The 12448-nt window shown below is 42.2% G+C and overlaps 1 long non-coding RNA gene across 1 annotated transcript; it reads right to left on the bottom strand.

Annotated features, from left to right (window-relative positions):
- Positions 1-4467: 4467 nt before the first annotated feature.
- On the bottom strand, positions 4468-12429 carry LOC106015682 (uncharacterized). The gene is made up of 3 exons (XR_005261601.2): positions 11947-12429; positions 10450-10716; positions 4468-9976 (listed from the first exon to the last, which is right to left on the bottom strand). It is a non-coding gene; the product is annotated as an uncharacterized lncRNA (long non-coding RNA).
- Between the last annotated feature and the right edge of the window lie 19 nt (positions 12430-12448).

Below are 12448 nucleotides of genomic sequence, written 5' to 3'. Positions count from 1 at the left end.
TTGACACGCAAGTATATTAGAGCAGAAACAGCCTCCTGCTGGCACTTCCCTTGCTGGAGTTGCTACCAACTTGCAGCTAACAGTTAGCAACAACAGAGGAAAAGACATATGAAGATCAGCCCCCAAGGCACTTTGGAAAATACCAGCTTTTGAGAATTTTTTCAGGCGTCTGGACCCTTCACCAGTAGTGCTCAAAATACCCTTGAGAATACAGTCTTTGAGTTTTTAGGGTTGTCATCACACAACTCTTCGTGCGAAACTCCTGTGGATGTTAATTCAGTTCACTTTCCAGGCTCCTCTTGTCTCTGACATGGCTTCAGAGAGCCCAAAAGGTCTCGTTTTCAGCTTTCCTTACACTTTTCCTACACAAAGGAGGCAGTTTCAGTCACTTTTTCTCATGGAAGGACAAGTGAGATTGACCATGCACCCTGTATAAACCAGAATATAAACTGATGCTATACAGAAAAGCTTCTGATTTCTTCAATATTTGTTTGGAAGACAAAGCTCTTAGAAAAACATTTTAAAAATGTAAAGAATTAGGCTCTTTCAGTACTGAAGATCACTTCTGCTTTAGATGAATAACACAAATGTCCTACAGGCACAAAAAGACTAATCTGGAAAATGAGAAACAGGAGTCAGAAAAGGCCGTGACGAACTGCATGCAAGGAGTATTGCAGAGCTTCCCTACAGTAATCAAAAGGCCTTACTTACCCTATAGGAAAGGGTTAAAAGGACAGGGTGTAGTTCACCATTTCCTTCTTGACATGATAGCAGCTCCCTATTTGTTTTAGGAAGGCCCTTAATGATGGTAGAGGCACCTGGGGTTTTGGTGGAACAGGAAGTATCTGTGGCAACAGCAGGCGAGTGTCAGCTGTTGCATGACAGAAATACACAGGTAAAGCAGGGCAATTTAAACAAAAGCATGAATAATGAGTATGGTTAAAATGTATAATAACAGCTCAACAAGAAACCCACTTGAAAGGAAGCAGGGGATTTGGCAGTATAAGTATATGCTAATTATAGGATGGAGATTTGGCTGACATTAGTAAGAACGTACAGCGTGTAATTTTTGTGTATAGGATAAGGACAATAGGTTGTTTTCTGTGTTAAAGAAACCATGACACTTTGGTATCCAGCCCGTGCCCTCAAGTTATTCCCCATTGTGCTTCACAACGGAGGGAATGGCTTTGAAACATTAACTGGGTCATGCCTTCAGCCCTCCTTGCATTGCTAAGGGTGAGCTCCAGGCCTGGAGCAGGTCTAGGTTTCTCTGAGCGATGTGTGAAGGCTACAGCAACCCACGGTCTTTCCACCTCTCTTCTCCCGTCCTTCTGTCCCTCTTCTCCTGCTGACGCTGACCTGCGAGGGCAAACATACTTTTTTACAGGATGCTCAGGCTTAAAAGTGCAATGCAACCAGAAAAAGGTGGAGGGCAGGGGAAGAGGTTTGTGATGACAGAGCTGGACTGGCGAGGGGGCTGATTTTTAGTTCTGCCACAGAAATCCTGGGACCATTCACCCACCTGTCACAGGCTGACAACAGCGTCACACGTCACATCCCTTCAGGCTGCCAGATCCTTGAGGAAGGGACTGTCTTTTACACAATGCAAACATCTCCCAGCAAACCAGAACCCTCATTCTGCATGGGGACTCTCTTCTTCTTCAAGGAAAATAAAGCAACATCAAACCAAGGTGGTAAACATAAACATGGGGCATTAACATTTATTCCTTGGGCTCAGAAAATAACCAAGTGAGCCAGCTGGGTTTGCTTCCTCCCAGATTCGGGTGAGGCAACTGTATTATTCTTTTATTTCCTCCATTTTTGGCCCTTAGAAGTTTGAGAGATGTGGTTTCAGTGAATAGACATGACCTCAGGCATTCTGCTTTTACAGTAATGTCTGAATCACAAAATTCCCCTGTATCAAGTTTGTTTGCTTTACAGAAATTGTAAGCTCTTAGCTTATGAAGAAGTAGCTGACAACATCCTTCTGGACAAAAAAAATAATAAATAAAATATTTTTATAGAGTAGAATTAGTGTTTGTAGGAAAAAAATCCAAAAGTTTGTGCTATTTAGTCTCCCAATATCATATCTTGCAGATACTAGCACAGCATTAGGACAAAGACTACGACTGGAAATAATGATATGGTAGTTATCCTCCACCCTGCTAAAACTTTAACCACTGATGGAAAAGGTATGTCCTGCAAGTTAATGCTCATGCCATGTGGTTCCTATCAATGGGAGAAAGTTACGACAGGGAAAAAAGCTTGAAGTTACAGTTCACGTTTAAGAAATTTAAGAGAATGTGCTTTTACTTTCTTGCATAGGGACTGGATTGCCTGTGCTTCGCCCTGCCGTGGAGAAACCATGTGTGTAATTTTCTGCCTCCTTCTCTGTGAAGTTCTAATGCATTGGACTCTAAGTCCAGTCTTGCAGTCACAATGTATTTATATAAATCCTATCTAAGTCTGTGGTGAACGACAAATACCAGACACAACTGCTGCACAAGTATGTGCACAAGTGCCTGCACCTTGGCAACGCTAACAGCCTCATATGCATTTCTGTATCCTGCTGTTCACGTGCAGCTCTGCAAACGTCCATCTGAGCCGCTGTCTCATGCCTGTGCTGTTGCTCTCGTGTCATGCTCCTGACCTTCCACCTGCAAATCTCTGTACTGTTTTTGTAACAGGTTCTCGTGAGAAGCGACTGGGAACAGTTTGAGAATCCTCCCTATCTTCCTGCCGTGTTTCGTAACTTTAGTTTACACGCAGGGAAAAACAGGAGTTAGCAAATAACAAGATAGATAGAGGTCCTCTAAACATCCCGTAAGCATTGCCCAGCCATGGGCATGCACAAAGCATAGAGTGACCAGTTGGCACGCACCCCCTGTGACTGCAAAGATGGTTTCAGGCTGAGAACTCAGACCAATTGAGCAAGGAGCAGTCCCTTAAAAAAGACACTGATGTGAAAGGAAATCCAAAATCCAGCTTTTTTCAGGGGAAAAAGTTTATCATATTGGCTTATAACATGGGAGAAGCCTGTGCTAATTCCCTGAGACAGACCGATGTTGTTTCTTTTCTATCTAGTTCACGTTTGCACCACTGAATGACTTGTGTAACAGGAATGTTACCTGTAAAAAAGACAACCCTTATCTACTGATTGCTGTAAGAAAATCCTCATTCCTTTGAGCTTTCATAGCTTTTAGTCTGTTAATCTCATCAATCATTGACTTTAAATATAGGAAACATGTAATAAATGCACATAAAGCCCTCTCATTATGACAGAGAATCCAAACACAAGTAAGCCTAAGCAATCAGTAGGGACCCCAGCCTTAAAAGAGGTGGGGAATTGAGCCATTCAGGCCATCACTGCTGTAAACAATGTAATACGGCTCTAACAGTATCCATCCATGTAGATGAAGCATCTTTGAACTGAAAAACATTCTAGATAAAATTTACAAGAGTGCAACTTAGGAGCTGCATTTTTATTTTTATTGGTTTTTTGTTTGTTTGTTTGTTTGTTTTTTATTTTTTTTTTCTAATACCCAAGTTTCTTCTTTAGTGATTCTGATAAGGAAAGCAACATTGAAGTTTGCTCCAAAAGACAAGTGGGTGAAAATTTGCTTTAAAAAGCAATTTTGGAAAGTGCAACCAAGCACTAGTTTGTAAGTAGGCTTTGATCCTACAGTAAAAGTAATCCTAAACTCTGATTGAAGCCAATTAAGACATCAGCTTCCCAGGAGGTTTTCACTGTTGTTTCATAGCAAGGCTCTCTGCCATCAACACCCGTATAACATAACTTACAGACTGGTGACTAAAAATACACTGATAAATGAAATTTTATTTTGAGACTCATTAAGTCAAAATTATTGTGCAACATAAGATGGAAAATCTTGCTTAACAACAACAACTAAAAAAAAAAAAAAAAGAGAGAGGGAGAGAGGGAAGCAAATCATCCAAGACTCTATTTAAATGTAACAGCAATGTACCATATATTTCATCTAGATTTTGGAGTATTTAAGTGTACTTTACATATGTGCATGACATTGCATATTTCAGAGGAAAATAGTTATTCTTTTCAAATAGACGTAAAAGGTTCAGAACACACAAATTCTACACACAGAAAAGATACAGAAAGATTCTGCAGGTAACCGTATCCCAGACTGCAGCATGGAGAGTCTTCCCAGAGATAAATTTTGCATTTTATTTTTAGGGGGAAAAAAAAAAAAAAAAAAAAAAAGTTACTTTTTCTTATCCCTCTCCCTCAAAATAATGAAAATATTCCTCAAAAGAAGATTACAAGGAAAGTATAAAAATGCAAAAATCAAGAGAAAAAGCACGTTACTTGCAAATACTTTCTCAAGTGTTTTCTAACCATTGATTAAAAAAATAGTGATTTATGTACTTCTGCTTTAGTTACTTAATCTAGCTAGTTATTTCTTAACTTAGTTATATAAATCAACATCTTATTCTAGCATGAAATGCTATGCAGAACTAAATTAAGCAACAATCCATTATAAAGATTGGGAACACATGTCCCATGAGGAGCGGCTGAGGGAGCTGGGGGTGTTTGGCCTGGAGAAGAGGAGGCTCAGGGGAGACCTCGTTGCTGTCTGCCTGCCTGAAAGGAAGGTGTGGGGAGCTGGGGGTTGGCCTCAGGTAACCAGTGATAGGACCAGAGGGAATGGCCTCAAGTTGTGCTGGAGGGGTTAGGTTGGAAATTTGGAGACATTTCTGCTCAGAAAGAGCAGTCAGGCACTAGGACGGGTTGCCCAGTGAGGTGGTGGAGTCACCGTCCCTGGGGGTGTTCAAGGAAAGGTTGGATGTGGTGCCTGGGGACATGGTTTAGTGGGTGACATTGGTAGTAGGGGGATGGTTGGACCAGATGATCCTGAAGGTCTTTTCTAACCTTACTGATTCTACAATTCAATGGTTTTTAATTTTGCCAAAAACTTATGAATTCAAGCTAATGTTCTTCTATACCAAGTCTCTTCCTGATAATAAAGTATTACTTTCTCACTGGTTATTTTGGTGGGTCACATGAGTATGACAAGCCTACTGCTCCGGCACTGAGAAATACATGCTCACTCATGGTCCACAGCAAGTACTTCCTCTCAGAGGGCATTTCATACTTGTGAGGGAAGAGAGGTGAGAGGCTGCATGGCACAGGTAAAGATTTTAGTGTTCTGCTGATTTCCTCCTCGAACCTACCAAGAGGAGAAAAAATGTATTGATGTTCATTAGTGTCTCTTTCCCTGTGGTGAGACTGCAGCAAACCTGGCAAGAATAGCATTTTGTCCTGCATGTGCAGAAATGATAAACTCCCAGCAAACTCTGTGTTCATGTGGGATTTGCTGCCCCAGCTGGATGCACATGTCTGTGGGGCCTGATGGGATTCATCCCAGCATAATGCAAGAGCCAGCTAATGTTATTACAAAACCACTTTTAATTATTTTCAGTGGTTTTGGGAATCTGGGGAGGTCTCAACTGGAAGCTGCCAAATGTCCCAGTTTTCAAGAAAGGCAAGAAGGAAGACCCTGGTAATTGTAGGCCTGCCACTCTCACTTCAGAGCCTGGTAAATTGTGGAGGTTATTTTGGGAGCTGCTGAAAAACATTTGAAAGACAACACAGTCATTAATCAGAGCCAACATGGGTTCACAATGGGAATCCATTCACAATGTTTAATGCATTTTACTTCATTTTACAGCAAGGTTACTCGCCTAGTTGACCAAGGGAAGTCAGTTGATGTAATCTTTTTGGATTTCAGCAAAGCTTTTGATACTGTCTCTTACAGTGTCCTTCTGGACAAAATGCCCAGCACACAGCTAGAGAAATACATAACACAAGAGGTGAACAATTGGCTATATGAAGTTTATATATAAAGTATGTAAAGTTTCATCTTTATAAATATGGAGTTTCATATCTATATATGAAACAACGTGAAGTTTAACAAGAGCAGATGCCAGATTCTGCAGCTGGGATGGGACAACCCTGGAGCAAGACAGGGACACAAGAGGCTGGAGAGCAGCCCCACAGAAAGGGATCTGGGAGGTTTGGTCAATGGAAAATCAAAAATGAGTAAACAGTGTGCCCTGGCAGCCAGGAGGGCCAGTCACACCCTGGGGTGCCTTAGGTACAGCACTGCCAGCCGGTGGAGGGACGTGACTGTCCTGCTCTGCTCTGTGAACTGTGGCCTCACCTCAAGCACTGCGTGTGGTTTCAGGTGCCACAAAATATGAAGGACATAAAACTGTTAGAGAATATCCAAAGGAGGGCAACGAAGGTAGTGAAAGGTCTAGAGAGCAAGACAACTGGAGCTGCTGAGGTCCCTTGGTGTGTTCAGCCCAGAGCAGAGCAGGCTGCGGGGAGGCCTCATGGCGGCCTCATGAGGGGAGCGAAGGGGCAGGTGCTGAGCTCTGCTCTCTGAGGACAGTGACAGGACCCGAGGGGACGGCATGGAGCTGGGACAGGGGAGGGTCAGGCTGGGGGTTAGGGAAAGGTTCAAGAAAAAGGCATCGGGAGCAGGGACAGGGCTGAGGCTCATCAGGCACAGCACCGCTAGCTGGGTGAGGGAGGCGGCCGTCCTGCTCTGCTCTGTGCTAGTGTGGCTTCACCTGGGGCACCGTGTGCAGTTTTGGGTGCCACAATATAAGGATACAAAACTACTGAGAGCACCCAAAAACGGTGACAGAGCGTTTGGGCAACGCTCTCAGGCACACGGTTTGATTTTTGTGGGGGGGCCTGTGTGGAGCCAGGAGGATCCTGGAGGGTCCCTTCCAGCTGGGGACATTCCCGCAGCCGGGTTGTGTGGCTCGTCTCGTGTGCTGTGTGCTCCCTCTGCTGGCACGCAGGAAGGTCGTGAACTGAGCAACAGATTAAAAACTAGCACATTTTCTATCCTCATTTAGAAATTCTCGGTGGAATGCAAATACCGGCAATAATTTCAGCACCCGTTGCAGGTCTTGTCCTTACACTGCCCAACAGATTGGCACGCTTTTCAGCCCTGTCTGTTTACAGCAGAAACTCCAGGAATGACATAACATGGAAGTTCATTAAGCAAGGATCAAGTATGCCTACTACTCAGCACCACCAGCCCCTGTTACAAGGACTATTCCTAAAGGGAAGGCAGTGGGCTACCTCCCCACATGCTCACGGTGCTGCCCTCGGGATGCACACTTACCTGGGTCTAGTAGCACAGCATAAACACATTTCATTGAAAAGCAGAGATCCAAGCTTTCTGTTTTTCCTTTTTCCGTGCTTGCTTGTCCCATTAGGCTGGAACTCTTAACAGCTTATAGCAATCAGCGTGCTGGATGTGGTAGTCCCTGCCCTTCTCTCTCCAGCATGAGCAATTACACAGCCACAGCAGTGGCCAGACACGGCCCTGTTTGCCAACAGTGTCACCCACACCAGCACTGTGAACTCTCACTCTTTTGTCATGCAGTAAACACCACAGATCTACTAGGGAGAGAAGAAACACAGTCAGAGACAGCTCTGCACTGCTGTGGATCCATCTCCAGCAAAAGCACTTTCCTTCTAAAGAAGACACCTTTCTCTAGGATTACACAGACAGCAGAGTGCATCATCAAATGACATTCACAGCTCCAACCATCTTGTGCAGGAGCAGTGTTGCCGAATGCACGAGAAAAACACACACATGCCTTACTGCAGGCACCGGCAGGGAACCAAACGGCCACATTCAGCCTTTGGGTTGCAGGATATAGTTAATGAGTAGGGTGCTGCAACTCACCCTTCCCTCCTCCCCACACCTCTCACCCAGCAATCCTGAAAAACAAAATGCTTTGGCAGAGCAGTTGCACAGAAGACTGCTAAGGCGTGGGTGTTGATGATGAAATGGGTATAAAAGTAAACAGCCTTGCTCTTGTTACTCAAGTTCTTTGATCTGCTTCAGTTCCTATAGTGTTGCAGAGCTGTGTTTAGAAACATAGTTTGATTTCAAGAACATTTTCTAATATCTGCAGGTTTCAAAATACCTCATATTTTCGATGATTTTCAATAGCTTGAGATCACTGGTCTTTTTTAATCGCATCTGATAGAGAGGGCCAGTTCCTACAAGTTTTTGTGAACATCATTGACCTGTATAGGAGAAAAAATGCTATTTGTATCCCAGTCAGAGGGATACAAATACCCTAGCTGTACAATGGAAATATGTTACATGTCCCCTAATCCTGGGATCATATTTCACATCTCACTGCTTGTCAGCTAATTCAAAGACACAATAATATCATAAGAAATCATGTTGTATTAAGTGGTGTACATCTCACAGTAACTGAGCACAGTTTGCTGTCAGTGGAAAAAGTGAAAACCAAAAAAAACAACAACTCCACACATTAAAACATAAACCATTTGGGATATCATTTCTCTTGTAATCATTATAGCAAGAAACAAGTGTTGTGTGTTGGGCATTACAATCAGACTGAGTTATGTTTTCACAAACAATTTTACATCTTACCCACACATCCACTGCACCAAGGAAAAAGAGGGTCTGGCATTTTAAAATAGTAGTCCAAAAAGCATGAAAGGCCAATATCCTGCTAGCAACACTTTCCCCTCAAAGTATGAAGACAAACTGTAGCAGCATCTTTTACAGTCTCATTTCTAGTGCCATGTCACATTTAGCCCCTAATTTTCCTAAAATGAATGCCACGATTACCTTTAGTTTACCTCAACCTAAATTTACCTTTACCTAAAAAGAAGAATCAGAAACAGTTTTTTAGAAATTCCTCTTTGGTATATGCTTGGTATTTTTATCCACATTGTAGAAACGATAAATCACACTTTAAATATTGTCCTTTTCTAATACCTCAGCCTAATAAAACATTTCCGTATATATACAAATATTTATTAGATATATAAAATAACATTGAAGTACTTCTCTGAAAAGGAGGAGGCTGATTAATTGAAGAAGAATTTGCCTTCCCAGGCCTTCTTGGAATTAAAAATGATTTTTTTTTTTTTGAGGATTTAATCATAATGACTAACATGCAATGTAAAGCTTCTTTTTTCATGATCAGTCTATTACTTTCTGACCATTTTGAAGTTTTGCTAAAGGAGGTTCAGAACAATTTCGAATAGTGAGAAATGTGGAAATTACATTTATAAAACAGTGCCACAACTTCTTCACAAAATCTTCATTAGCTACTTAAAAAAAAAAAAAAGCAGTAGGAACTTACAGTTTATAGCTTCCATTGCTAGGCCAGCTCTGTCTCCTATGCCATGCACAGCCTTTGCTGAGTTCATGCCAGCCCTCACACAAACCAGCCACCCTGCCCCCGCCTGCTCAAGCAGACACCGAGGAGCTGGGGAGCTGCTGTAGGGCCAGACCCCGGCCCAGATGCCCAAAGAGGAGTGAGTTACCCCTGCCTTCACCCCAGGTTGTCACGCCTCATTAGAGAGGAACACGTCTTCAATGGTGAAGCAAGCACAACGGTCAATGTGAATTTTCTGTCTTATTACATGAATTCAGCAAGGATGGACCATGCAGGCAATCTCGGACGAGTGTGGGCTTGAAAAACTTGAAAACTATTGGACCATGAAGCACATTAGGAAATAAATCCTAAGTATTGCAAGCTTCTCAGCGTGCTTGGAAGACCTAAATGGCTGGCTGACTGTGCAGGGCTGGCAGCTTAAACCTCCTGGAGCTACCTGCAGGGGCTGTGGGAGGCATGGCCCTGTCTGTGGCGGAGGATGGGGTGTGCAGCTGTGTGCACGTGTGTGTGCAGCTGTGTGTAACCTAACTCAGGGGTACCAGACCTTATTATATTTCATTAAAAAGGACAAGTATTTAAAAACAGCATTGTCATTATACATGAAAGGCCAAAGTTCCATGAGGAAGGCTTTCCCCTCAAAGTTTAGAGTTAAACTGCGTCAGCATCTTCTCCAGCTTTATTGCTAGTGCCATGTTACCTTTGATCTTTAACTTTCCTGACATGAAGGCCATGGTTGGCTTTAGTTTACCTAAAAAGAAGATACAGAATCAGCAGGAAAAGAATTGGAGACAGAACATGCAGATGAAACCTTGGTACCCTAAAGTAGTATTTGGTGGTTACTCTGCTACCCAACTATGCAAAAGCAGCACACTTTTAGGAAAAACAGATGAGGGATGTGCGGAAAAGAAGTCTAATGGATTGACTGGATGCTTTCGGAAACTATGGATGCTTTCTGGAGCTACATGCCCTGTGAAATCTCTGATAGCTACTTAACAAAACAGGTTCAGCTTTTGTGCCTTTTATTCAGAGAGGTTAGAGTCCAGAAAAGCCCAAGGAATTCTATCCTACTTGCACTGAGCCCCCAGAAGCTAAATGCTCACCCAGACCCAGGACTACAAAGAGAAGAGCCAGCCGACTGAGCCACCAGCAGAATAAAATGATCCGAATAAAACCTGGGCACGACACACCGCTGCCCCCCTGGTGCATGCCTTTGTGACTCACCTGTGAACATTTTCACAAAGTCGCCACTCGACATGCTCATAACGACGTTGGCCGTCACAGGAGGCTTTCCAAAGCCAGCGCTGCCGTCATTGGTTTTCAGGTTGATGTACCAAGTGTACAAGTACAATTCTTTACTGATGGCTCCCTGAATAACTCTGAATGTTTCTGCAACAGGACCTGAAGCAGATGCTGTATGAGCCTTAGCTCCACCTGGGCCTTCGTGCTTGGATCCACTTGATTTCTTCTCCTTGAATGCCTGGGAAGCGCCTACACGAAATTAATTCTTCTTGAATGTCTTCAAAGCTTTTCACAACTCCATTCACAACTTTAATCAGCATTTTACTACACTACAGGAAACATCCACGTGTAGCAATAAAGGACAGCATTTGCAACTTACAAGTCTCATCAAGTTGAACAGCCTCAAAAATGTTATAGAAAGTTGTTTAGGTCTTATGCATCATAAAGTAATTAGGATTGTTTTGTGAATTGCTAACAAACAACCTGGACTGCAAGGTTCAGGGAGTTAACAGCATCAATCTCTCCCAGAAAAGAGCTAGAGCATATGCACAAATAATATTTTCAAGGGAAAAAGACTCTGCTCAAACTTAGCACCCTTCTGCCCTTTTGTCATCCCTCTCTTGACACTTCTATCAAAACCTATGCAGCATTCTTACTTTCCCTCCACTGCTTGATAAAATATAATTCTGAAAAATCAATGTTGATGCTTTCCTAAAAAAAATAAAAATTCTCCATTTTATCTAAGAGCTGGGAAATCAGGCAAGTTTCACCTAAGGCACAAGAGGTTGTTTGATTGTATAAATCCAGCAAGATAGATCGTATGACACTCTCGCAAAATCTGGTGTTTACTATTTAATTTCTTATTTATTTATTTATTATTTTATTTATTTTTCCAGCAATCTTTTACATCTGGTCTTCAGGACAAAAAATGATTATTCAAAATAAGGTATTGATTTTACACCATGAAATTTTCACAGTCTTGCAGAAGGTAATGTGCTTTCCCTGACATGAAGTACAGACACTGCTTTCACTTCCATAAATCATACACCCTAAATCAGAAAAGTGTGGGTTTTTTTATTATTATTATTATTTTTTGTTTGTTTGTTTGTTTGTTTTCATTTGCCAAATAGCTTGAATGGAATCCAAGTTCTGGGCAGAAAAGAAGAAAACTTGAAATACAGAGGAAATTTATTATCATTAGAAATTATCAGCTCCAACAAGCTATTAAACAATAACATATGCATTGTCCTGTTTGAGGAATTCCAAGCAATTGAATTTATTGCCAATTAGTATAAATGTTTAATTATTGATTTTAGCTTTGATTAAGGAAAACAAACAAGCACTTAGAAAAAAATACCTCAGCTCACCTTTGCACGCCCCTCCTCCACTCTCCCCCATCTCCAATACCGTCACTGTATATACAAGCATCCCCTTTGGTGATGAGACAAGTGGTGCAGGAGTCAGTGCATTGCTACTTACTTGTTCCCAAGTGTGCTTCTGCATGAGCTGCAGTCCCATTACAGTCGTATCTCCTCCTCTGCCTCCTCTCTGTCACTGCCTGTTTGAGCACTCTGCTCCATCCCAGCTTACCAGGCTAATTTGCTCCTCCCTAGAAAAGAAATTCCAGTACAACATGTGTTGGGTGCCTTTATACCCATTATTTCCTTAAGGAAATCTGTGTATGGGTTGCTGTCATGAAAACTGAGTTTGAGCCAAATGTGGAAAGTGCTCCTAGTGGCAATGTACACGGAAAATTTCTCATCCTTTGCTGTTATGTGTCCAATTCCATTTATTTTTTTAACATACCAGTCAAATAACAGAGTGTTTGAGAGGAATATTTTAGACATGATGATTCTTCTGCTAAAAATTCTCATACTAAGTTGAAGTAATATCACTGTTCATTTGGGTGCACGTTTGTCAGCAGTGAAAAATGGAGGAAGTGATTTGAATGCCTCATTTTTCATCTGAAAAGTCTGAAGTT

This window comes from Anas platyrhynchos, chromosome Z (genome assembly GCF_047663525.1).
Source record: "Anas platyrhynchos isolate ZD024472 breed Pekin duck chromosome Z, IASCAAS_PekinDuck_T2T, whole genome shotgun sequence".
NCBI lineage: Eukaryota > Metazoa > Chordata > Aves > Anseriformes > Anatidae > Anas > Anas platyrhynchos.
This window is presented reverse-complemented; position numbering and strand designations above follow the sequence as displayed.